Source organism: Coturnix japonica, chromosome Z, assembly GCF_054131305.1.
Source record: "Coturnix japonica strain WE chromosome Z, WE-NBRP24, whole genome shotgun sequence".
NCBI classification, from domain to species: domain Eukaryota; kingdom Metazoa; phylum Chordata; class Aves; order Galliformes; family Phasianidae; genus Coturnix; species Coturnix japonica.
This window is the reverse complement of record NC_140702.1, coordinates 43,690,776-43,713,916: the sequence shown is the minus strand read 5'-3', so window position 1 is coordinate 43,713,916 and position 23,141 is coordinate 43,690,776. Positions and strand designations below refer to the sequence as shown.

The 23,141-nt window shown below is 40.1% G+C and overlaps 1 protein-coding gene across 6 annotated transcripts in view; it reads right to left on the bottom strand.

Moving 5' to 3' along the window:
- The window catches only part of FREM1 (FRAS1 related extracellular matrix 1), a 65,708-nt gene extending 64,000 nt beyond the window's left edge, over positions 1 to 1,708 (bottom strand). For all 6 annotated transcript variants that reach the window (XR_014939088.1, XR_014939089.1, XM_085527949.1 and 3 more), the window contains exon 1: positions 1,215 to 1,708. The gene's annotated coding sequence lies outside the window, so the exon portion shown is untranslated. The remainder of the gene's footprint in view (positions 1 to 1,214) is intronic.
- Between the last annotated feature and the right edge of the window lie 21,433 nt (positions 1,709 to 23,141).

Here is a 23,141-nt window from a genome sequence, read left to right as displayed (position 1 = left end):
AGCTGCTCCAGTTAAAAATTCAAGTCATTGCCAAGGAAGTTATTTGTTCATTGTCAGAACATTTGCTTAACTTTCCTCAGAGCAGGGATCTGTGAAGATAATGTTCAAACTCTGATGTGCCTCAATGCAAACCAGCTTGTTCTCTCAAAGCAAGCTGCACACACTCATGTTGCATGCAAAATAAATACCAGGGAAAAACTGTAACAAAAATGTTGGCAGGCCCACAGCAGTCACACCCAAGTAAGAGTAATGAGGTGGGATGACTTCTACAGACGTGTGTGCACTTCTGCTGTGCAAGCAGCAGGTGGTTTGCAGTGTCAAGGCCTCCCACAGACACACGGGCACATGCCAACAGCAGGGATGCATTTGGCCTGAAGTAATAGCAGTCCTGAGTGAGCTGAGATGATGAATTTCTGCAAGTCCATGAACAGCAAAATATGCAGGTTGTGAAATACCCTTTCAGTAACTATTTCAAGAAACTGTGTGTGATTGCCTACAGGACTTGGTGAAGTATCTCAGAACAGCACAAAGTGAGAGAAACTAATCTCTAAAAGCTCTTTCGGAGTTTAATTACAAGCGTATAAAAGTGAGCAAGAAACGAAAAGACCACAAGCATGCCTCCATGTGCAGAAACATGTAAACATTTACACATACATATGATCAATGAACACCCATCTGATTCAAATAAATAAAGTCAGCTGTCTAAATACACACAAACATGTGAAAGCTCTCACAGATACCTGCTGCAAAATAAAAGTCTACAATTCTGAAGCACTCATTAAAACTTTTTTTCCAGAGACTCACTACTACTGAAAGTTTTCATGGGTGTTTTTTTTTCAGTGCATTGTATCACATTTCTCTGCCCCAGTGTGCTTTTATTAAAAAGACAATTGTAATAAAAGAATTCTCACTAACTGTTTCCAAGCTTTTATAAAACATAAAAGCATAAAGTTTTATTAGTGCTGGTGGGAGACAGACAGCGTAGGGGAAAATCTGTATCAACTCAAACCTTAGTGTAAACTAAGTTACTTGGAGCCACAAAACAACCAGCAAAATGCAGTGCCTGTTCCCTCTTACAGAACTGAGCTTTCACCCACCCTAAGTACAAAAACAGTGAGTGCCTCGTTGAGGCATTCATTAAACCGTTAAAGACTACTACAAGCACAAACAAAACAGGATTCATGGAATACAACAAACTTGAAGCAGATACTTACAGGTTGCAGTATTACTTCGGGAGGCTGAGCCCAAGATCATGCTGTGTGGAAGGAATAATGAGTGTCACTGACCCAGTAATCTCTGGTTTTAAAAGCTGGCAGAGAAAGAAACCCAATGAGTGGGCGACAGAGGGAAAGACAGAGAGAGAGGTGAAATTCCAGTCTTTCTGGTCAGCTTGGCTGTAGTTTTCTTCGTCCTAATAGTCGACAATAAACACTCCTCGCTTGCAGGACTGCTCCTGCTTGCAGAGCCCCAGAGCACAACTGCTTTCGGGCTGCCTATGATAAGGGCATTCTGAGATACTTTGGAGTGTTTACACTCAGCAATGCTTCTCTGGCAGCCAGCCCCCGGATCTTCGCTTCCCCTTCTGCTAGTTAAGTCTGTTTGGACTAGAAACTGAGCTCCTGTTAATAGCATTTGCTCATTTTTTCTTCCCACTTCTGCTGGCTGCCTGTCTGCTGTGTGCACTCAGACACACACACACACACACACAAACTCTTGTGTGTGCACTGAAAACTAAGAGAGAGAGTTGTGGTCTAAAATCTTTTCAGTTCACCCAGCTCATCAAAAAGGAGAAAGAATCCTTATTGAAATACAGACATGATTAATTTATTCTTTATGATAACTGTAAGGCAGATTTGATCCTTTTTTCTGGGGGACAGATCATGAAATTAAAATCAAGTTATGAATTACTGATTTTCTTTTGTAATGTATGTTGCATGTTTACAAATGTGATGCTTTTTAGAAACTCAAATGTTCAGCCGAATGTGGTTCTAAGTCCTATTGCATAGGAAAGTATTAAGTATGCAATCTAGCACGCTTTGTTTTATTGACTGTTGCTATTGCAGTGAGTATTCAATCTTTTTCTTCCCCATTCAGAACCACAAGGAGGAAGGTTATAGGGCAAATCTCAGCAGTGGTACAGTACCTTAAGATACCCCTCCAGCCTCTGATTTACACCAGGCCCCAGATTTACACCAGTTTTGTAGATGTGAGCATCTGCTGGGACCCTCTGTGAGATTTACTGCCACACTGGTTCATTAGTGTGCCCCAAGAAGAGAGTTCAACAGCCCACATATAAAGAACACAAAGTCTGCATGCAAAGCTACCTTTCTCAGAATTACCAGGGACAGACCAGACCGCCTTTACTCCTACCTCAGCATTTTAAAGCCAAAGGCATCTTTAAGCATTGAGGACACAAAGGTTTTCAGCCCCAGGAGCATTGCTACAAATCAAAGGGAGGTGAGGGAAAAGGTTTGTGGCTGCTTTGTGTAAGCAGGGGTCATCTCTACTGTGAATGTAACTGCATGGCATGTCGCCTCCTCTTGCATGAACAAGGAGGCTGACTTCAACACTCACACTGAAAGTGCACTGTAAAACCAGAAATATGCCATCAATGGTATAAAAGAAAAGAACCAGTAAATATTCCTGTGGCACAGCATAAAGGCAGATGAAGAAAACAGTGGTTGTTATAAGTTAGAATGAACTCAAAGCTATACCATGTGTAATATGCTACACTCTGAGATGTATTTGCTTAAGAAAAAAAAGTCCTTCAACTACAATAGCAGTATCAGAGAGGAATAACATCCTAGTTTTCTGACCCATACTAATCTCTGGGTTTTTTAATGTTTCAGAAAAATATGGAAAGAGTACTCCTCTGCTCTGAGCCATGTGGATGATGGTTATTTGTGTGTTTGTGTTTGTGCTTATCGATACGTGGATTCCAGTTCACTGTGACAAATGGTCTGTTCGTGCTGCTTCGTGATCTGCTCAGCATCACCAGCTTAACTTATCTGAACTTAGATGCTGAGAGAAACAGTGGCGGTTTATTTTAAATTGTAACATCTTTAGCCCTTTAATCCATAATATAATTGCAAAAGATCCTTACAACCAGTTTAATTAATCCAGCAGTGAGCTTGGCCTTTCATTCCTTACTGCCATCTTTAACTATGACTGATTTTTGCAGTTTATCAGTGTCACAGTCTTCTAAAGAACAAGACAAAATTACCAAAGTTTTCTTGAGAAACACCAGAGCACTGAAGAGAAGACACACCTCTTCTTATTTCAACATCTGTCCACATGGGAAAGGGAATGGCTCTGTTTCCTGAGAATTAAATGTAAGTGCAGTACATATACCTTCCTAATTGTTAGCTGCAATCTCACAGCCCTGACCATTGACACAAAGATACTTATTTAGCTATTTAGCTGTTGCTTGTAAGCTTTCTTTAACATGATACAGTAACAATCAGTTTATCAGGATAAGTAATATCCAGAACTACTACAATGCCTACTGCTGTAAAGAGTACACCGATCTGCATTCAGCACTTCTTTAAGGAGGATGAGGTTCTCAGAGCAAGGAAAGACCCATGCTCGTCCAAATCCTGGAGATGCACAGAGGTTAATCTGTGTAACTGTGGGGAAAAGCAGAAACAATTACTTCTCAGATGATCAATAGGAAAATAAGTGCAGATGTGCTGACAGAGAGCTGATCCTTCTAGGGGCTGTCTGTAATATAGCCTTGAATGGGTGGTGAGGCACTGGCCTAGGCTGCACAGAGAAGCTGTGGATGGAAGCATCCAAGACCAGGTTGGACAGGCCCTGGGCAGTCTGAGCTGGTGAGGGGCAACTCTCTCATGACTGGAGTTTGGAACTGGGTGATCTTTAGGTTCCTTTCCAACCCAAGCCATTCTATGTTTCTATGATTCTGTGATCAAGCATCTCTCAAGGAAGCCTGTTCCAGTGTTGATCAGCTTCAACATAAATATATTTTTTTTCCCACTGCCCAGTCTGAACCTCCCCAGTACTGCTTTGTGCTGTTCCTGTATAACCTGTCATCTGGGAAAAGACCCCCAACTTCACTTCCCCTCTTCAGAAAATTTTTACTATAAAACAAGAAGACTGAAAAAATATTATTTATCAGCATTACCAAATCTGAGGTAGTGCAGGAGAAGGCTTCATCTCTTCCTACATTCAACAGTAGGAGTGTTGAGTGACATACACTTCCATACAGTGTAGTACAGATTTCTCTGCTAATGAGTCCAAAAAGATAAGGCATCATACTGTTGACATTTCTTCCCTGATAAGTATCAGAATGCATTCTTTTCAAAGGACCATTGTTATAGAAATTCTGTTTCAAGCACTGACAAGCGCTTTGTGTCTCAATTATCCTGTCAAACAAAAAACAAAAGACAGCAACAACAAAAAAACACTCTGCTCATATCAGTCAACTTAAACAAATTGATTCATTGATATCCATTGTATATCAGGAACATTTGAAGACATTATTACTCTTAAATAATCTTAAGAAGTCAAGATGCATGCTTGCATAGCACTAAGATTCTAAACTAGAATATATTATACACAGTTACAATGCTATTCATTCCTCGTCATGGAAAATGTTTCATTTATATTTACTAAGATAGTGCGTTCTTTTAGTTAAAAAATGAAAGAGAGAGTCAATACACAATTTTTTTGCCTATTGTTCCACAATAAAATAAAATAAAATTAAAATTAAAATTAAAAAAAATAATAATAATAATAAATTTGCTCATTTTCTCATTGCTCATTCACTTTGTTGTTGTTCTTGTTTTCTTTTCTTTTGTAACACTGGCAATCTAGATGAATCTTTCTTTGACCAAAGCCAACTTTTCAACAAGATCTGTCCCACATCTGCAAAGCCTTAATCTCCTAAACTGTCAGTAGCTGTGTCCTTATCAATTGGGATTTTTACAGGAAAGGCATGAATTACTATTTCAGATAATTCTGACAACATACAGCAGTATTGTTGAGTAAAACTGACAACAATCCACTTCAGATTTGCATCCAACTCCAGGGAGTGAAACCAAGCATTGCAGTGCAGTGTTGGTATTACATTTTATTAGCTTCACAGAACATTTGAAGAAAATGCTGTAATACATTAACTTCCAACATAGAGCCCAGCTGTTAGAAGATCAAATACACTGTGTCACCGACAGCTGCTTTGTTGGGAATTACATGCAGCGTACATGTAATAACACAGCCTTTGATTACAAACTATTCCAGTTTCTGACTGCAGAAGGGGAACAAATTCTAATGATAAGAATGTCATTCTGGAAAATCAAACTACTAAAAAGAACATACAAGACAGTACAAAGCACTCACTTTGTGTCATGAAGATCCAAACTTCAGAATGGTTTCTGAAATGGAAGTCTGATTTGAAGGTGAATAGAAATTTCAGGAAGATGTATAGCTTCACTGAAAATAAATAAATAAATATATAAATAAAATCAAAATTGTTGCTATTCTCTTTCTTTTCAAACAGATTCATTTTTCTTTATTTTCTTTGTATCATCTTGAAGCACAGAAATCATGAATGGAGATCTAGAAAGGCTTCTTGTCAGTCCCTGAAGTCCTTCGGCATGAGAACACATCACTGTTCCTAAGAGTTCTTCAAGTTACATAGGCATGAGGGGCATATACATACTGCAAGTCATCAAAACATGTCATCATAGCCATGATTGTCCTTACTTAGTTGTGAGATAGACTAGGTGCAGCTGGTGGTATGACAGCAAAAAACCTGCCCTTTCTCTGCACACTCCTGGCAGCCTCCCTGTGGGATACATGGTTTTTGGGGTCTTAGGACTGTGTGACCATCAGAGATGTTTATCTTTTTTCAGAATTCGACAGTAAAAGCAGTTACCATTGTTACAGGATGATAAACAGGCTAACACTGTTCTTGCAGATCATCTTCCATATCAGTAAAAGACATGTTTGTGTTTTGAAGCCTCATCACAAAATTTTAATTTTAGAAAATGTGGTTATGAATATTTACACTTGTGCTTAAAACATCTATAAAGATACTGATTCATAGAATGGCCTGGGTTGAAAAGGTCATTAAAGATCATCTAGTTTCAATCCCCCTGCCACAGGCAGAGTCACCAGTCACTGGATTAGGCTGCCCAGAGCCACATCCAACCTGACCTTGAATGCTTCCAGGGATGGGCCATCCACAACCTCCTTGGGCAACCTGTTCCAGTGCATCACCACCCTCTGTGTGAAAAACTGCCTCCTAATATCTAACCTAAACCTCCCTTGTCTCAGTTTAAAACCATTCCCCCTTGTCCTGTCACTATCCACCCTTTTAAACAGATGTTCCCCCACCTGTTTATATGCTCCCTTCAAGTATTTGAAGGCCACAATGAGGTCTCCCCAGAGCCTTCTCCTCTCCAAGCTAAACAAGCCCAGTTCCCTCAACCTTTCTTCATAGGAGAAGTGTTCCAACCCTCTAATCATCTTAGTGGCCCTCCTCTGGATCCATTCCAAGAGCTCCATGTTGTTTTTATGCTGGGGGCCATAGGCCTGGAAGCAGTACTCCAGATGGGGCTTCAAAAGAGATTAGAGTGGACAATCACCTCACTTTCCCTGATGGCCACTCCTCTTTTTAATGCAGCCCAGAATATAGTTGGCTTTCCGGGCCACAAGCTCACACTGCTGGCTCATATCGAGCTTCTCATCCACCAGGACCCCAAGTCTTTCTCCACAGGATTACTCTCAAGGAGATCTTCCCCAGTCTGTATAAATACCTGGGATTGCCCCAGCCCAAGCACAGCACCTTGTACTTGGCCTTATTGAACCTTAATAGGTTTACGTGGGCCCACTTATCCAGCCTGTCCAGGTCTCTCTGGATGGCTTCCCTTCCCTCCAGTGTATTGACTGCACCACTCGGCTTGGTATCATCTGCAAAGTTGCTCAGGGTGCACTCAGTGCCATCATCTTTGTTGCTGATAATGATCTTGAAGAGCACCAGTCCCAAGATGGACCTTTGGGGAACTCCATTTGTGACAAGCCTCTCACCAGACATAGAACACATAGACATTGATCACAACCCCTAGCTGCATCCAGCCAGCCAGTTCTTAATCCATCAGACAAGCCATCTTTCAAATCCACACTTCTCCAATTTAGAGAGAAGGATGTGGTGAGGAAACATGACAAAGGCTTTGTAGAAGTCCAGGTAGATGACATCCATCTCTCTTGCCCTGTCCACTGATTCTGATCCCAGTTTGAAGATCTGCCCTTGGTGAAGCTATGCTGGCTGTCTCAGATGACCTCTTCATCTCAAATGTGCCATAACATAGTAACCAGGAGGATCTGCTCCATGATCTTCCAAGGTACAGAGGTGATGATCACCAGCCTGTAGTTCCTCGGGTCATTCTTTCTCCCTTTCTTGAAAATGGGAGTAATGTTTCCCTTTTTCCAGTCACTGGAGATTTCACTTGACAGTCATGATTTTTAAATATGAAGGAGACCAGCTCAGCAACCACATCAGCCATCTCTCTCAGAACCCTGGGATGCATAGCATCTGGCCCCATGGACTTATATACATTCAGTTTCATGAGGAGATCTTGAACTTGTTCCACTGTTACAAGTGGGACAGAATCCTCTCACCCTCACTTAGAGATTCAGGGTCCTGTCAGACAGTTCTTCCAATTTTGAATCTAATTACTAATCCAAGCTGCTGCTGTAAGTAGCACATTGAAGGAAAGAGGGAGAGATTGAGTTTTTCAGATGTTCAGGTAGGATAGTATGAACTGATTGGCAGAAAGCTAATATGGCCATCTGGATTTTTTATTCCTGTGGGAGGGAATAGGGTGATCTGTCTCACAGATGTCACACAGAAAGCCCAGGATGAACCTCTTTCTGTCCCTTCCTGAGAAACCAGGATACTCAAAGGAGGCAAAAGCAGGCCTTGAGCATTACAATATTAATTAGCTTGGCGTAGATGGAACTTACAGAAGGCATCACAGGAGAAAAAAATGTCCCCATAATAGAGGTAGTAGCTGGATTACAGCTTGCAAAGAGCTGGCTTACTCTTTAATGTACCAAATATAGGATATAAGAAGACCATTTCTTTTTTTGTTTTCTTTTTTTTTTTAAAAGATTTTTTATGTTCATTTGTTTGTTTTGTTTTGTTTTTAAGCTTAGAAGTATAGGAGGAAGAAGGTAAAGACTGCATATGCAAAATTTAGTCACTCATCACAAACTAAAAGAAAAATGAGAAAGACTGCTATATGTTGGCAGTCTGCCTGCTTCCTGTGACAATACTCACAACAACACTTCAGAATACATGTTCAAAATGTTTTCTTTCCCTTCCTCTAAATTCTCTTGTTCCCTCTGCAGTCCTTCTATCAAAAAAATCCTGATCACAGGGCCCCAGTAATGCAGATAGAGAACTGTAGTCAACATTACAAAACTATCCATTTTACTACAGCTTTTAGAAATACAGCTTTATTGTCATTAAAATAATATTGATACATTCAGTATACTTTCCTTAGCTATTTTAATTGAGATCAATTAAAGCAAATTAATGGGATCTGAATATTTTTACCAGGTGCCCAGAGTCTTTGAAAATTGAGCCTTCTCAGAGACAAGCCATTAATTTTGGCTTACATGGATTTAGACCACAGCTGGCACAACTGGATTTTCAATCTAGTTAATGCTTCTGAAGTTTCACTGACTTTCCTAGTTTGGCTTACCTTGTCACTGACAATGAAAGACCTGAAAAATAAGGTATTCAAACAATATAATGCATTTTGCTCCATTTTCTGCAGGAACATGCAAGTTCTCCAAAGTCAGAACACTTCTCAGATGCAAAATCTGTTGAGTCTAACATCTTAGAACTGATACAACTCCAGATCTCAGCTGGTAGCTCAGGTAAAACAGTTTATTCATTATTCTGAATTTACCTTTCACCCATCCATGTATGTGCTGCACACAGGATGGAGACCAAATATCAGAAATGCTAACTGTCATAAAAACTTTCCATTCCTTCTGGTCTACCTTTTTACTTACAGCAATGTGTTAATAAGTGTGACAGCTTATTCTAAAACCACTGCAATCTCTAATAGTTTAGAAGGTATGCCAAAGTCTTTTAGCACAGGATGGAGCTTTAATCTGCTATAATCCTCTAAAAAGATTAGTTCCTGAAGAATTTTCATATCTTGGCTTTTAGCCAAGGTATTATTAAGGTGTCAGTTTAATTAGAGAAAGTTGAATGGGCCTTCTGAGATACAGGGAGAAAAGAAACCTCACCTTGAGAGAGTTTGGGAAATCTAGGAAGACATGTTACCTGGGTTATGGCAGTAATTAAAGGATCTGATACTCCCTAGCAATGAATGAAAGTATCAACTGTACATGCAAAGTCCACATTTCTCCAGAAAATCATCTCTGCATGTGCAGGTATTCCTGTGTTGTTTCCACTTGAAGGCTGAAGTCCAGCCGCAACCTAAGCAGTATTTAGCATTGTCTGGGCAGGTACAGACCTGAGAATGAGAAATACATGGCGAGATAAGAGAGAATGGGAGGTGCCAGGTTGAGAGATAAAAGAAAGTGGAGTGTAGAACAAATTCTACGTTAGAAAATGAGAACCTGGAAGCCAGGCACCAAGGTATGGCCTGCAGCTCCATCTCATGCCGTCCCCAAGGCACACCTCTGTTTTTGTATCTGTGCATTTGCAACATTTCCCATCCTGTCAGAGATGTACAGGCAAAAAAATGCAGAAAAATAAATAAATGTATAAATAAGATAAAAATTAAATACAACTCACTGCAAAATCTGCAAGTAATGCAGTTAAACTGGGTCTGTGTAAGGGAGAAAACTTCTGAGGACTTGACATGGGGTCCTCCCTGGCTATTTTAAGTTGTGTCAACTTCATGATATCCCCTTGATAGAAAATTGTAAAATACACATCACAAAGCATCTGAACAAGTTACAAAAAGCAAGTTTAAAATATCAGCCCTGTGGTCACACATATAGCTAGCAGCATTTTTCTTAGAGAAACCTAATGCTGCCTGTTAATGTTCTTCCTTTTTTCAAGTATATTTTTCCAAGTATTTATATGACCAGAGATGTAGATCCATTTGTTTATCCTAGAAATGCTTATTTTTATCCTCAGTATCTGTTTCTTGTATTTTATTCTGATTCCTGAGCCTGGATTTTTTACCTTGTAAACCAGTTAGCTAATATCTTGGCTTTCTTTATCTCCACATTAAAAATTATTCTTTTGAATGCAACTTTATATGCTTGACTGGAATTAGTATCTGCTTCTGATCTTAGCTTCTTTTATAGCTGCTCTTCTTAATGCTTTCAGATAGACAGTGGTTCAGAAGCTACTCACTTTCCTCCCTGCACTGAACAGAGGGTGAGCTCAATTTAAAAAGTATATCATCTATGTTCAAAACCCATTTCCAAACTGAAAGATACTGAGGATTCCATTCCCCCAGAAGGTCATTTAAACAGAGCCTGAAATCAGCCATACCAGGTCAGTGTAAAAAAGCATGAAGCAAATCTCTTGAGAACTGCAGGCCAGAAATGCTGTTATTTCTCAAGGGATCCAGGTGTTGTGGATGCACAGAAAGGTGAATGAGTAACCATGAAAATTCCCCCATATTCTGACCTTCCCCTCACAAATATTAAGTCTAATATCAAGGTCAGAGAAACTGGGCTCTCTCAGACACAGGAGCCAGCTGGGAAATTTCAAAGCCATCAGTAAACCCCATTGTAGTGTGTATTTGTTCACAAGGAGGGGAGGTCACATCTTACATGTCAGTGTTAGATTAAAATACCCAGTTGCTTTATTCAGCCATGTATGCAGACACAGGGAAGAGGAAGCATCTCCCCCCAGAGTAGGGTAATTAAATTAATTTATTCACTCTATAAGGAGTCTTTGCACATAAATTTGAAATGCCTGTCTCAGACTTGCACAGCTTTTGAAAATGGGACTTTCTAGACTGAGCTCAGAGTAAAACAGATGTCAGAAAAAGAAGAAGAAAAAGGAAACTACCAATGAGTGAATGGACAGCACTAACACCCTCCAAGAGCTACTGCGGTATCTCTTTATCCCTGCCACCAAAGATCTGTGACAGCCCTTGTCCAGGTGTTGGATACCTGGACAAGGGTCAGGAAATGGCCTGGGTGCTCCTCACTTGCTGCACCACAAGGACCAAGACAGCTCCGAGGCTATTTCCCAAGCCTTAGCAACTGTTTTCATTTAGGATATGGACAGAACTGCTGATGGTTTGGAACTGTAAACCAACTTAGAACAAGGTTTTATTCAAAGCAAGCAGCTCTACTTCAATCCACAACTTTGATTTGTCTTTGATTTGAGTAAATTAAAGCCTTTACTCCCTATATAATATTGTTTTCTAATGGCTGACGGTTGTTTGCTATTTAGTCATCCTAATTGAAGACTGAAGACTCGTCCAACAAGATGCAAGCACTGTAAAATGTGGATGAGACAGAATCATTCCCTCTGCAGAAGTGAGAGCAAGGATCTCTTACTTCCTAACAGTTTAATGCATCACCATCTGCAGCAACATCACTGGATATTTAAGACTTCCAGAATTGAAAAAGATTTATGTTAAATAAATTATAGGTTTTTTAAAAAGAGAGAGAGAGTTTTGATGTCACTAATGCTTGGGCATTGCTTCAGACTCCAGGAGGAAATTTAAATGTTATCATTATGAAGTACACTAAACTTCACTAAAGCTCAAAGCTCAAGCGAGACAAGCCTGCAGCTTCACCAGTGGAATTTACTGAACCATACAGTTTTTCAGCCAGCACCCTTATTAAAGCAACTAATGCAGACAACAAAAACTCCAGAAAATGTCTGGCCAAAACTGTCATTTGATCCCTTTAAATTGCAGATTCAGGTCATGTATGTACTACTCGGAAGGGAATTACACGGGCAGTATCAAAGGCCTCTTACCCATGGTGATGGATATGGCCTTGGCTCACAGGCTTTATAACATACTGAATTTCAGTCCTTGGAGGGTCTTGTATTCTGCTAACTGCTCTAAGATAAGGTAGAAGAGACCAAATAAGGTAATGAAAATAAATGAGACCAAAAGCATATCCTGGGAGGCTTGCCTTGTTTTTTTTAAACTGCTTTCTGTATTTCCATGCATACAATAGCAGAGATTGGAGCCCAGCTGCTGTGCTGTGGAGAGGGACAGTATGTTCATGACTGAGAAAATTTCCCAGCTGCAGCCATTTAGATAGGAAAAAATAGAGAAGGGACAATCATATCAAATAGATTAACCAATGTTGTTTTTTTTAAAAAAAAAATCAGTGTATAAACCAACAGCTTCAGCTAAAACACATTTTAGGCCTTTGTTTCCAGAGTTTCTAGCTTGAAGAACTTGAGTTGGTGTCCGTTCTCTTCTGTATTACCCTATTCAGCCTCAGCTTTCTCATTCCTGATCTTCATAAATGTCATCAATATAATCCTCTGAAATCCTATTTCTGTCAGTTCTGAACTCACCTCTTGACAGTATTTAGCACCTTCCTGTTCCCAGGAGCTTCCTATAGTGAGTTCCTCTCAGTTTTATCCATGTTATGGAATCCCTAGAGTTGGAAGGAATCCTTAAAAGTCATCCAGTCCAGCTCCACTGCAGTGAGCAGGAACATCCTCCAGAGCCTGATCCATCCTGACCTTGAATGTCTCTAACTATGGGGCATCCACCAAATGTCTGGGCAGCATGTCCCAGTGCCTCATCACCCTCACTGTAAGAGACCTTTTCTTCATATTCAACTTGAATCTCCCCTCTTTTAGTTCAAAACCATTTCCCCTTGTCCTATCACAACAGACTTTTCTAGGGACTCTGTCCCCTCCTTTCCTGTCACTCCCCTTTAGATACTGAAAGGCCACTATCAGGTCTCTCCAGAGCCTACTCTTCTGCAGGCTGAACAGCCTCAGCTCTCTCAGCCTGTCCTTGTAGGAGACATGTTCCATTCCTTGGATCATTTTTGTGGCCCTCCTCTGGACGTACACCAACTGGTTCATGCTTCCCCTGTGCTGAGGACTCAACATTTGCAGAGGTACAGATCTTTCGGCATCTCCAGTTTGCTGGCATCATGTGTTCGGGTTTCCAGGTGACAGTGTCACACCAGCAGAGAGCTGTCAAAAGTTCACAATCAATATTTTACTTATCTGTACTTCTCAAAACATTTACTGTCAATCCACATTAAAACTAAAATATTCCTGTTTAGAAAACCTCACTTTTAAGCAATAATTGAAGAGTTTCTTCTCCAGAACAGACTATGCCAAGTGTCAGCCCATCAGTCCCTTAATGAACTGATGTTGTCTCGGAAGATCTTTGCACTTGCATGTAGCCTCACTGAAGTAAATATGCTTCTCCCCATTCAGAGTTGGTCAGGCGATCCAAGCCCTGTTGTTACAGCTCAACAGAAATATTATTACCAGTACTTTGTTTTGCAAGCAAAGCAGCAATCCTACAGCTGCCACAAAGCCTGCCAAGTAAATTGCTAATTGCATTCAAAAATTAGGTGCAACTTCAAGATACTGTCAAACAGAAACGTCTATTGCTATTTTGTGCCATGTGTTTAGGATTCCCTGCTATACAGCCAGGACCCAGCAGCATGACAGCATTTCTACTGTACACTCATTCTTCTGGGCTGAGATTGGGCAAGCAAGGGCTGCTCCCCAGAAATATGAGCTCTTTCTGAGTTTATTTTACAACAGATGGTTGCAATCAGCTTTTACCAGTAAGCACAAATGAACAGTGATGTTTAAATTCTTAGCGTCCTCTAGATAACATCTCACATAAACAGGAGTAAATTGCATATAAAAAATGACTTTAAATGTGTTTAAAGCATCTAAATCTATTTCAGCATTCCTCTGAAAATGAGAGTATGAGTTCTTGAATATCCACAGTGCAAGGGGCCTCAAGTTTGCATCCCACTGGATTAACCAAACAAGTTCCTGCTAAGAGCGCTGCCAAACGCTGGAGATGACAGGATATGGAGCATGTATGTCATCCTCCATAAACAAAGCAACTGCCAGAGTAACTATTCATGCTGCTTTTGCACAATGTATTTTGTTTCTAAAATGTGAACAATCACTCTTCACTCCCTGCAACAAACATAAGATTAGGAGGTCTGCCAGTCTCAGCCAGAGAACACTATACTGAAAGAACATATGTGAATGATGTGGGGATAAGGAAGTTGGGGGTGGTTAGGAAAGACAAAGCAGGAAATTTCCTTGAAAAAAAAAAAAAAACCACAGGCTAGTAGCTGCAAATATAGGCAATGACACCTTCAAATAAGCTGACTGCACACATGTGGGTCTCCTCCTGAGTGACACAACCCTTCAGCAAAACAAGCCAAGAACAGAGCAAATACTTCTGTTGATGCTTTTTCTGGTTTTTGGGTTGTTTTTTTTTTTTGTTGTTGTTGTTTGTTTGTTTTTTTGTCATTTTTGGGTTTGTTGTTGTTGTTTTATAGAAAGATACTTCTGAAAACAAAGAGGTCAGCTGAGACGGAATGGTCAGCACTTAAAATCAGCACTTAAAATCTTGGAAAGCTGAAAAGTAGGTAGAAGGAGGAATTTAAGACTTCTTTATGAATTACATTTCTGTCCATCTCAAAGTAATAATGATAAAGATTTATCAAATCTTTTGTTTCGTAGGTATCTTTTTCTGTTCATGAACACACTCCTCTGATTAGAATACAGTTGTTTTAGAGAAAGAATGCTGATAAAGTGAAATGTTAAATATGTCGTATGATAAAATATATGTCTTCTTTTGTTTTCCTGAACACGGGATGGATCTCTCCTCCCACAAAATAGGATGGACAGATGCATAGTTTCCTTAAGAAGAAAAAGCACCTACAGTAAGTGACTTAAATTTCATGTGGACTAAGTATCCTAACCGTATTCTGCCTTTAAACTGTTCAACAGGTTTGTTTTTCAAACCCAGTCATCACCTTTATTTTGAAAGTCAAAGGAGTCACTGGATTCAGTTCATTATTTCTACTGTGGCCCTGGAGGTTAGAGCTAAGTAAGCAGGGGGACAAACCTAAATATAGGCAGGGAAGCACACATGATTTACTTGCAGCAATGCTTATTCATTCTGGCTTTAATTTTATTATTATTATTATTATTATTATTATTATTATTATTATTATTATTATTATTATTTTCTCTTGATTTTCTGTGACCAAAACATTAAAATTTTGCTGTATAAAAAAATCCTTCTATTTTTCAAATCACACTCAGATGCATTGGTGTCCATAAATGGGCCCCTCCAGGACTGTGACCTGCATACATTGTACTGGTTGCAATACACAGCTCCTGTGAGACTTATGCATGGAAATGGGATCTAAACACAGCCTGCCAGAAGCCCCAGTTGTGAAAAGTCACATTATCTGGCCTGAGCTAGAACACAGATCCTGGATTAGTGTAGCCAGAGACAGCTAGATTTACAGAAACAGCAGCTAGACCCTCCCTCACCACATATGGCTGATAAACTACTTTTACAGTCAGTCCCAGAAAATGTCAGTGCCACAGATAACTATAAAATATCAGGTATGTCTCCCTTAGATCATATCTTAATGTACTTTAATTGTTCTAATGAAAGCTAACTGCTTTCTCAGGGTGACCAAATGTGCAGGTTCTCAAGCGCATATTTCTTGCCATGCTACTCTTTTGCCATGCTCTCCCAATGTAGGTGCAAAAGCCTGCGCCTAATAGCACTGACAAAGAAGCAGTGTTAGGCCCTCTGGTGTGAGTCTTCGCATTCTGAGAAGAGGGGGGAAAAAAACACACAAAATTCCCATGTTTCTTCTAGCAGATGCTTAAGCCCTCAAGGTAGCCAGAAAAGAATACTGAGTTAAGGTCCCATTAATCATTTCCAGTGCGCTGCACTTTTAATTAAAGTTCTGCCCTGGACAAACACTCAAGTGCTTAGAAAAAGACCATGTCCTGCAAAGCTTAGCAATATTTATTCTCTGCTTTGTGCACAGAATCATGTTGAAGTAAGGATCAGGAGGAAGGAAAGTAAGTCACATTCTGCTCTCAGTTAGACATTATGCTGGTCATAGCCCGACCTATAAGCCCACATTAATGAAATCACGAAAGGAAGGACAAGATACCAGCAATTAAAATAAACACAAGCAAATGTCTGGCAGGCTTAAAGAGTACTGGTAACATGCATGCCAGTACAGAACATATAGCTGCATAAACTGGTATTAATTAAAAGCGAGCAGCCTTGGATCTGCCAGAAGCTTTTGTTCAACAGACACTGGGCAGTGAGTTGAAATGGAGGCTGTGGGGAGTAAAAAGCCAAGTGTGCCTGGGGCACAGCAAGTCAAGGATCTCTGAAAAGGGGAGTGAAGACCCCTTGATACCCCTGGAAAATACTTTAGGAATGATGTCAAAGTTCTGGAGTAGTCAGAGACATGAGATGGTACAAGGAAAAAGTAAAAACAGGCTAAAGAGATGGCCCAGTTCCTACAGCCTCCTCAGGGGTGGGGGATGCAGGGACCAGTGACCCCAAGGAAGAGAAAGAAGAAGATCCCACAGTGAGGTGGGAATCTCCCTAGCTGAAGTCAGGAAGGGATCAGTGTTGGAGACACTATTTAAGAAGCTGTCAGGAGAGACATGGTGATCCATAGAAAACCCCTAGTCAAGAAGTTTTAATGCAAATGGATTGTTAGGGGGGTCAGAGGATCAATGTGTTTCAGGAACCCACCAGTGTAGAGACTGATAACCTGTAGGATGTGTCTGGATGAGAAGGAGGTACATTTTCCAGTTGACACTGGGGCCTCTCAATCCACATTAAAATTCCTTTCCAAGGAGGGGGGTGATGACTCTCAGGTGCCTCTTTAGTAATTCAAGGAGCCAGTGGGAATGATGAAAGGATATACCTCCTTCATCCAGTTAACAGATGTGGGAGATAAATTCGAGATGCACAAGTTTTTGTGTGTACCAAATTGTGATTGTAATCTACCAGGAAGGGTTTAAATGGCTAAACTGGGAATGCAAATTAATATAACTGAGTCACAAAGTGAATCTAACACTCTAGTAACCCTGCAAAAATTATCACAAAAAACCTATGCAGAAGCCGACCCTGTGGTCTGGACTGTACTAGGAAATTATGGGAAGCTGGAAAAGATGTTGGTTTTGTGTTTTGTGTCATTATTATGTTATCCTATAGTAGATAATATGCCTTTGTTGAAAGGGGGATTTCTGAAGAAATTTCCTATAGGATGTATATTGAAACACTGGAGAAAGGAGCAATGGGAGAAGAGATGGGGAACTTTCCCACTGAAAGGCCATTTGGCAGAAGCTTATTGAGCTGGTTGTAAAGAGTCTGGGCATTAACAAAAGGAGTATCCACAGGCTGAGGCTGCAACTCTGGCCACAGCAGTTGTCATGCTCCTCAGTCAGAAACGAAGTGGACAGGGATTCATTCCCATCTGAGCTCTTATCTTACAGTATCGTGAAGCTGCAGTAGGAGGATGACAAAGCTGAAGCTGCCACAGTACTTGATACCACAGGTCTTCCAGATAATAATCTAATTTAGTGCCTTTTGTGTACTGGGACCAGGCATAATTAAGTTTAGAGAAGGAACAAGGTGCTTGAGAGTGGTGATTCCTTTGTAATAGTTGAACGAAAACTTGATTCTGAAGAGGGTAGGTTTATAGGCTTATCTGGCCATACATCTGACCATAACATTTCTGTATTCAGTTCTGATTTAAAAGCCTGTCTTATTTTCAGCAGGGATGGAATAATTTTCTGTTATTCTGTTTTATTATTCTGTTTACTGTGTATGACATACACACCAATAGCAGCGACTGGCAAAAGTTGTGGAGTTTCAGAGTCAGAAATCTTGGAGGACATGCTTTCCCCAGTAGTAGTGCATTACAGGGAACAGATTCAGTAAGGCCGCAGGTCAGAAAATAAATCAGAATCTCTTCTCTTCTTGAGAGCTTCCTGTCCCTTCCAGAGGCCGCAGCTGCATTGCAGGCCAAGGGAGTCATTTCACATGCAAATGATTTTCACTGTACCTTCACACATTGCATCTTTAGTCCATTAAAACTTAAAAGGTCTTCCTACCCTGAAGAGATCGTCATCCAGGAACAAGCACAGGGGCTACACTCCTCCCAGCAAAGCTGCACAGGTCCTTCATCCATTTGGAGTCCCATTTTCTGTGACAATATGGTTCATGGGCTTTACATAGTACTACAGATAGTGTTTGACAGGTGGTTAGGAAAGGTGAGAAAGACTGGCTTGTGAAAAAAGAAAAAAGAAAAAAAAAAAAAAAAAAGTATTTATTCCTGAACTAAAACAATTTGATCCAGGTCATCTCAATAAAAATTAAAAACAGCCTGAGAAAACACCTTATTAAGTATTCTGCAGATAATTATATAAATTTTGTGAATGGTTGTATTTAATTCTTCTATTTCCCAAATGTAAAAGGGATAAAACACTCAACATAAACCTAATAGAGTGATAAACTGTCTTAAAGGACTGCATTTTCTTGCCCATTCATACATACTCAAGAGATTTCAAGCACGGACTGTGCAAGAGTGTATCAGGATCCCACTGCTGCCCACCACTTGTCCAGTGGAGTGGCAAGACAATTTGTTCTGTGTCAGTAACAGCATTCATGAAGCTGCGCAGATAAAGGGGCTGCAGATTTGATTTATTCCTAGAGCAGCTGAAAATGAAATTTCAGCTGCATTATTTCCCTTCATAGAAACAGCTGTGAGTTATAGCCAGGTCTCTGCAAGAGACAGGCAGATATAGAAAAGATGAAAAAGGAAAACATCTCCAGAGACACAGTATCTCACAAGCTCCTTAAATTTCAGCTTGGCTTGGCTAGTAGTCCTCTGTGTGACAGGGAACATATGCCTTTCATAGTCAAAAAAGCTGGAAAAGCATGTCAGAGAGAGAACATTAAACCTCAAGCAACTTCATTAGATAAAGGGCAAAGGCCAATGCCTTAGCTCGAAAGAGCTAAAACAACCACAAAAGTTCTAGAAACAGAAAAATGCAGCTAAAGAAAAGGATATTGCTGCCATGAGCCATACACTCCCTTCCTAGATAATTTTTTCCAGAGTCATAATTGTTCACAGAAAGGAAAAAAACAAAAAAGCAAACAAAAGAACCCCACTCTTCTGGGTTTCTGTTTATGCATTTCCCTGGTATCACAGCACCCCTGGCATGTGGCATCACATGATATGATCATGATAAGAACAAGATATGAGCATAACTTCAGAGCTTCCGGTATACAAATACTGGTGCAATGGCAGTTCTGTCAGGTTCTGTCAGAGAACCATTCCTTCTAATCATTCCATGATGTTCAGAAGCTGTCAAGATGGGGTTAAACCTTCTTGCTCTTTTTCACTCCACTCAAGGACATACTAGAACATTTCCCATTCAGTTTGTGAAAGAAATGTCAGAGCTGCATCATCACACAGGACCTGTTACCAATGGGTACCGTGTGACTTCCACTGGTAATGTTGGTGCAGATGGTCCCATTCTCATGGGATCACCAAAGTGGTCTAAAAGTGGGGCTGGAGAAAAGAGTGGGACAAAAGCAGCTTACCTGCCTAAATTCAGGCCACTGTGCAGGTGGGGAGGGGGAAAGAGGCAGCTCCAGAGTAATCTGCCCCCTTTTCCTACCACTATCAGACCATGTGAAAAGTTTATTTCTCTACAGAGGCTCCTTTCAAGTACTGGAAGGCCATAACAAGGTCCTCCCAGAGACTCCTCTTCTCCAGGCTGAACGAGCTCAGCTTCCTCAGCCTTTCTTCATAGGAGAGGTGCTCCAGCTCTCTGAGCATCCTTGTGGCCCTCCTCTGGACCCACCTGAAGAGCTGCATTTCTTTTTTATGCTGGGTGCCTCAGGTCTGGACTCAATACTCCAGATGGGATCATATAACCACTTTGCCTTTGAGAGCTGCTAAATAAAAGCTAGAATTCACCACTGTTTTCAGTTGTCCGTACATAGCCTGCAAGCACACAAATAGGAACAGTATCTGCTTCCTGACCACCATTAGAGAGTTAAAATCTGCGAAAGTCCTCATCCACTATTATCACTGTTGGAGATAGAAGCTGGGATGTAGACCCTTACTCCACTCAGTTCAGATTCATGTGACACCAGTATATCTTTGCAATTTTTTGAAAAATATGGCTTTAAGACGAAGAAAAAGTAGCACTATATAAAGCCATGAGTAACAAGGTTTGGGTTCCTTTTTTCTATTAGTGCCAGTGTTATATTTGGAATAGAAAAAAGCAACTTACTCTGCCAGTATTATTTTCTGAAGAACTCTTTTCATTTTAACATGAACATTCTACATCTGGAGATGATAAAAATGAAGTCACATAAACATGTCATTGCCCAGTTGCAGGGAATTTTCATCAGAGCACTCAGGAGCCGTCTCTAATCTCTGGAATTAATTGATTTAGAAATAAAAAAGAGGAACTCAAGAAAAAACTGCCTTCTAGATTAGAAGAGAAAATGTATCTGCCTTTGGCAATGTACATCTGGTCACTCCCCTTTTCGACTTGTATTTAGAGAAAAAAAAATCCCCATTTTTTCCTAATCTGCTTGTCTTTACACTGCAACTCCTACTTACTGTCAAAAGAGAGATATTAAAATAATCATAAGAAAAAGCAAGTCGTCAAACAAATATAGCGGCTAAAGTTAAATACAGAGAGACGTGTTTTTCATACCACTAACTCCTCTATTTTGTGGGCAGGTCCAAACTTGCTGTTAAATAGAATTCAGTAATACCTAAGGATGATACTTTTTCTCATAATGTATCCAAATCACGGTGATTTTTTTCAAGCCCATTGCCTTGAATATTTCTGAACTTTTCCAGAGTACGGTCACAGTCCAGGCTGCAAATAAAAGGTAGTGCTAAAAACCTACCACAGTTCAGCTTCAGACTTGTTTAAGGACAAATAAGAAATTATTGTTGGAAATCCAATTCTGAAAATTTCTGAGCAAAGACTCCAGTTGTCACGTTATCCTCTTAAGCTATTAATGTACACTGAGAATATCTGCCATGAAAAGGCACCTATCTGTGACAGGTGGTGAGTCTGATGCATTATACCTTGCCTACAAAAACTGTGAATTTTAATAGGTTCACTAAATTTCTGCAAGAATTCATCTGTTGGAGGGCCAAGCTGCACTGCACAGTACAGAATTAATCTCTTGAGGAGTGAATCCCAACAAGACGGCAGTACAGCTGCATGGGTTCTTAGAGGTATTCAATCAACACAATGAGAACTCCCACAGAAAGTATAACAAGGCTGGAATTGGGAAAATGGGAAATGTTACACCTGCATGCCCTAGTGAGAGAACAACACTGACATGCCTCCTCCTCCACTCTCCAAACAAGAAGGTATATCATTAGTACATATGCACCCCGACAGCAGGACTAGGAGTGAGTGCTGTGAGTCTTGCTGAGACTGAGAACAGATCTGTAACCTCTTAATAGAAAACACACTTCTGACAAGAAGAAAATGAAGACTGACTGATGAACCAGACAAAACCTGTCCAAACAAAAGGGCTTCCAGAATGTAAATGCTGTCCTTTATATCAGATCCCAGGAAGCATGAAGGCAATTAAAGGGTAAGAAGTCAAAAATCTATAGGCAGTTAATGCCTACAAAGACTTTATTCTGCGTTCTTATCTGTAGTGAGTGAGCGTATGTTCTTCCACCATGACAAGTACACAGTAAAATACACTGGCCAAAATAAAGATGATGAATAGCACTGAAGCATTTTGCTTCAATAAGGTAAGCTGGTAAAGCAGAGCTCCTTGTCTGACAAGCGGTTGTTTTTGAAACTGAAATTGTGGTGCTTTTTTGCAATAACTTTCTAGAGCTGAAAGTGAGACAGGGCCAATCAAGTAAGTACCATCTAATGAATTCACCATCACAAGTTTTGCAATTTCTTCCAGTAAAAGGTGCTGGATGGGTCTGATTTTTAAGTAGAGACCCCCTAATACAAAACATTTGTTACAATTATCAGTTATTGGCTTTGTTCCTTGGGTATTTGCATGAATAACCATTTATATTTGAACAATTACTAATTAAAAACTAATTATTTCAAATGGTCTAAATAATTCTAATGAAGGCCATAAGAACTGACTAAGAGAAGTCCTGCAAAGGTGAAGACAGAAGAATGCAACTTGTTCACAGAATTTATGTTGAAAAAAGACTGAACAGAGAAACAGAAAACAATAGTTAGCAGATGCCTAACTGATGGAGAAGTTACTGACATTGTTGGGAATAAAAATCTCTTTAGTAACATTCCTTATAAATCCCTCAGGATTCCTGATTCCATTACAGATTTTCTGGAAATTGATTTTGCCTGGTCTCTCATGGAAAAAATTCAATAACCGAGTCCCTCAGGCAGATAAAATATTGTTTGTCAGCTTCTCAGCTCATAAGTGAGTGGACATGTGCCTTTCAAACACTTTCTTTACCTGATGGGTTCACCTCTATCACCAATGGACAAAGAGCAATCAATTGAGACACCCACAGTAACTACAAAGCGTAGGCAAATTTCATTAATACAATGCATTGCTGAAGTTGTGTTTTCCTGTTTTAAATTCCAAAAATGTGACCAGATCCAACTGAGAAAAAGAATGGAGTCATAAATCCCAGGAATGCCACGGTAAGAGACAGGATGCATGCTTAATTTTCACAAGGAGAACTGCAGGTTGCTACTCTAAATTTGTGGCACTTTCACCAGCAATAGGTCAGCTTTGATGATTATCTATATAAAAGGCACAGTAAGCAAAACACAACACATTAGGACTTCTGAGAGTTGTCTAAAATAAGTTTGCTTTGAAGAATGTCAGAGGCAGTTCCTACCCCAAACAGCACAGTTGGTTTAAGGCATTCACAGGCAAAAACCTGTGAGAGAATTAACCTCAGCTGCCTTACTCAAATGTCATAAATCTTACAGAAGACACACAAATACATGTGTTACCACTAAGACATACATGGAAAAAACACACATAGCCTCAGTATTTGCAGGGACACATTGCAGTATTCAGGTAACTGATGGGCCCACACTGAAGCAGGTCACTGTAGGTTTCTCAAGCCAGTGGAGTCCCCAGAACAATCCC